The 4,312-nt window shown below is 44.1% G+C and overlaps 1 long non-coding RNA gene across 1 annotated transcript; it reads left to right on the top strand.

The window, feature by feature from the left end:
* The first annotated feature begins 860 nt into the window (after nt 1-860).
* On the top strand, nt 861-4,111 carry LOC310796520. Its single transcript, XR_014553678.1, has 3 exons — nt 861-955; nt 1,498-1,627; nt 3,497-4,111. It is a non-coding gene; the product is annotated as an uncharacterized lncRNA (long non-coding RNA).
* The last annotated feature ends 201 nt before the right edge of the window (nt 4,112-4,312 follow it).

The raw sequence follows: 4,312 nt of genomic DNA, 5'->3' as shown, positions 1-4,312 counted from the left end.
GGTCCGTTTTTGAGAGAAACTGGACTAATAATTAACAAGACTGTAATGGAGTAGGGAAACATTGGATGGATTAGTCCAGAAGGAGGCGGTAATGCAACATCTTGGATGCCAACCGCCGTAAAACCAAACAAGAAGAAGAAGAAGAACACGATATTTTTTCCCCATGATAGCGAAGGCATGACCCGCCCCTCTCTGCCTCTGATTGGCCCAGCGTCAAACGTTCATCCAATCACATCCGCTTGGCCGAATGCAGTCAGCCAATCAGAGGCAGAGAGGGGCGGATCACGCCTTCGCCATCATTGGAAACAAATATCGCTTCCCGGACAATAGACCAGGAGGAAACTACGTTTCCCATGATTCTCAGCCGTTGCCGGTTGTCGACTTCCTGTTTACATTTTTTTCACTAGCAAGGATGTGCACGCCACTGTCAAAGAGTGGGAACGTTTGGCTTATTTATCCGAAATGGCTAAAAATAGTAACGTTGTGTGGTTGCATAGCGGCGATATTTTACAAAAACGAGGTGAATGTCAATTCACTCGTACTGTACGGGCTTATTTTAGCCGAAATTGCTAAACATAGTACGGTATGTGGTTGCATAGCGTCCGCTTTTGTTTTGAAGGCTAAACGTCCAAACCGGAACTCTTATTATTTGGTCATTGAACGGTGCTTTCGCGGTCTCTCTCTTTCAAGATTCAAGATATTGTCACTCCGTTTTGTACAATTATGCACGTGTGAAATTATTATGCAGGGGGGCTCCATTACAAGACATAGGTAGGTACAAAGTCACAACAATTATTATGATTATTTTCAGTCTCTTTCGCTATGAACGGTCCTGGGCGGAAACAGGCAACAGCAGCTGGAAACAGGGAGGGAGGGTGTCATGGAAGCGCCCACGGTCTCATCAGGAAACTCGTGAATACATTGTTGAGATCACTAAACTAACTATAGTGACCAAGTGAGTATCTCACAAGGTGATGTAATAGAGACGAGCATAGCACAGTAGGATCTGTCTGTGAGTGATGGTTATTCTCCTGTTCCACTCACTGTGACGTGGAACCCTGGATCTGTCTGTGAGTGATGGTTATTCTCCTGTTCCACTCACTGTGACGTGGAACCCTGGATCTGAGCTTCAGATGAAACCGCTCAATCAACTACATCTCTCGTCTCACATACTATTTACGTAACAACAGCATGGCCTGGCATGAGAGAAAGTTATGACGTTACTTATGACTGTTTTGTGTAGTCTTTCTGATTTATAACTTGTAGTGCAAAAGTTTTATGACAAATGGTGACTTTCCTGACATGACATGACTTGCAAAGTTATCTTTTAAATTGACAAACGTGTACCTCGTGGCACAATTCTAAATGATTGTCTCACTATTCACCACATTCATATTTTTTATCTGATCTGATTGTTATTCTATGGCTCAATCTCTGCTCAGCAGCTGTTCTTGTTTACATGTTCATGCTCAATCCCGCTTTGGTGTTTTGTTTCAGCCATGCTGGGCCTGATGTATGTTTACTGGACTCACCTCAACATGTTCCAGACTCTGAAGTACCTGGCCACCATCGGCAGTCTAACTTTCCTCGCCGGGAACCGTATGCTGGCCCAGAAAGCAGTCAAGAGGTACGCCTCCTGATGGCGCATGGCCACACAGGCCAACACATGGTTTCTAGAGAGCCCTTGATACCAGGAAGAAAGGCTGGTGGCCACTTCCAGATGGAGAAGGCCCCTGGTCCCCCTGAGGCCTCGCTGTAGTTCTTAAAGGGCCTATTCTGCACCGCTAGCTCCTCAGTAGGTTCCCCAGAGGCCGACGGCAACGCCAGGCTCTCTGCTAGTGGAGTGTAGCCTTCATCTGTAGAGCGCAGGCCTACTGGGACCAGCAGAGAAGTGCTTCCCAGGCAATGTTACCCAGGTTATGATCTGAGTGGGCAATTTCTTCAAGCCATCAACAATATGCAGAGCCCTCAAAAGGCTAGAGTGACAATTGTGTGCCCTGTATCGCTGGCTGAAGATGTCAGCCTGTAATTGCTCACCTTTACCCCAGATTAACCAATGACTCCTGTCATTTTTGCCATAGCCCATTTAACCATATTTTTTAGTAGATTGCAATTAATGATGGTCAGAAATGTCATTTTCATGTCCCAGCTAGTTTCCATTCTTTTTGTAGTTGGTGCCTCTTTTTAACCCCTCTCTCAACACCCTGCTGTAAATGTCTCTTTACTCCTCTTTCAGGATTGCCGCAGAGCAAAGTAGTAGGTTGGCAAAGTATAGGAGCCTACGATAAAGGCCTCATTTGTAACAAATGGTCGGGCTTCAAGGCTGAAGTAAGGGCATCCTCATGGACTGCATCCCAGTGCATCTCCATATGGCCGGCAGCGTGCATGGCTGTGTGGTGCTCACTCATTCTAGTGCCGAGTGTTCACGTGTATTTGACCTTTGACCTCCCCTGGTTTGCCTCTCACTCATCCCACCATGGCCATTACCATCACGGCCGTGCCAGCACATTATTAATCCCTCCATTGTAGGCTTAGTGCCCATGGTTTTGGTTGTACCACACTGTTTAATTATGTTTTGTGTTCATGAGCCAAGATGTGCATTGTCCAGTGCTTAGACATTCACCTAGCCTGGTATCCTCCAGACCCATATGAATCGCAGTTGTCACACTCTTCATCTGGGCCTGGACCTACGCCCATCCACTGCGTTTATTCAGGACACATACTGTCTGGGACACCTGATTGGCTGGTCGACGTAGGCAGTGGGACCTTATTACATGTAAATAATTAATCTAACATTACGGATAATAATGCGATAACGCATTGCCGAGTGCTGCTAGCTAGGCTAGCTAGCTGTTAGCATGTTAGTTATGTGGCAGTAAAACGCCACTGAATGACCAGTTTAATATAACTCAACCGGTTCGAGTGACGCTCTTACCATAAAGCCCACCAGCTTTGATATATGTTGGCTATTTGTTGATATTTATAACAATATTGTGGCTCTAAAGTAAAAATGTTATCAATGCGGGCAGACTGTCATGGCGGCTGTTTCCGGTCTTCCAGCTCTGGACCAGAAAAGAGTTTAACAAAGTGAGAACAGACACACAACACTGCTGTCATTGGGCTGCAGTGGAATAATCGTTGGAACAAAGTATTCGCTTCAGGTCTTATCCATTTAAGTTCTTTGGCGCAGAATTGTCGAAGTAGTTCGATGATTGACACAGATACCAATCAGTTTGGGCTGAAAAATACGTGGCGGATAGCAAAGCGTCCAGACCCTAATGAAGGATTCATTTGGGCTGGTTACCAGGCTAACATTCACCATGAGAATCTCTGTGTTCTTGGCAAGTGACGTCTTTGTTGTGGAAGGCTGTACACAGTAATGCATGAGTCAGCCCTTGTCATCAGATGTTAAGTATGTGTGATGGTGATAGAAAATAAAATGTCTTATTCTCTCCTGTTGAAGTAACTCAAAGTATATTCTCTCTCTCTCTTACAGAATTGCAAGCAAATGAGGACAAGAAAATTAAAGAAGACACGGAGGAAGGTCTTACATTTTTTTCTTTTTTGTTTCCAAGGAGTCATTGGGGATCACATCAGACTGTTGAACATGGCATGGTATTTCATGAATCCAATTGACAATTTAAAAATGCAGTTTGTCCTTTTTTGCCACTCAAAAGAAAACGCTCACTGACAGATACTCCTACTGAGGGCTGTAAAGCGAACGATCGTTGCACTTCATTTTCCTGTGATGTTTGTTTTCTGACTGTCCGACATGCTAATGTTTTATCAGTGAGCTAGGATCATTATTTGTGCTTTTTCTTGATGGAATTTGAGTTGATTTGTGTTTTTTGTACATTCCTCTTTCCTGTTGCTCAACACCCGCTCTCATCCTGTAATGACGTTTAGCCATGCGTGTTTGCACTGAGGCTAAACCATCAACAGTAGCACTGACACATTCATCATTACTAACCATGCCCGTGTGTTTGCCTGTTCAGTGCATCACATATGGAGGATGAGAGGTGTTCTCCTCTCTGTTAAGAAGAGTTGATTTCCCCAAGAAAAAAAGTTTAAATAAGTTATCGGCAATTCTTCCAAAGGAGATCTTTTTGTAATGAAATGAGGAAATAAAGAAATTAAGATGATTTGAGTTTCTTCACGTTTTCTTTAGTAAGATGAGGAAACCACTGAGCAAATTTTGAAGAGACAGTCAAGCACTTAAGTATTCCTTTTCAATCAATAGACAGTGGAAAGCGGAAGTTTGGGAGATGCAGGAGTTCTAGTAGAATCTGATCCTAGACCAGCAGGAGTGCAT

The sequence above is a fragment of the Poromitra crassiceps genome (genome assembly GCF_964638095.1).
Source record: "Poromitra crassiceps genome assembly, chromosome: 22".
NCBI lineage: Eukaryota > Metazoa > Chordata > Actinopteri > Beryciformes > Melamphaidae > Poromitra > Poromitra crassiceps.
The sequence above is the reverse complement of the archived record's forward strand: the minus strand, read 5'-3'. Positions and strand labels throughout refer to the sequence as shown.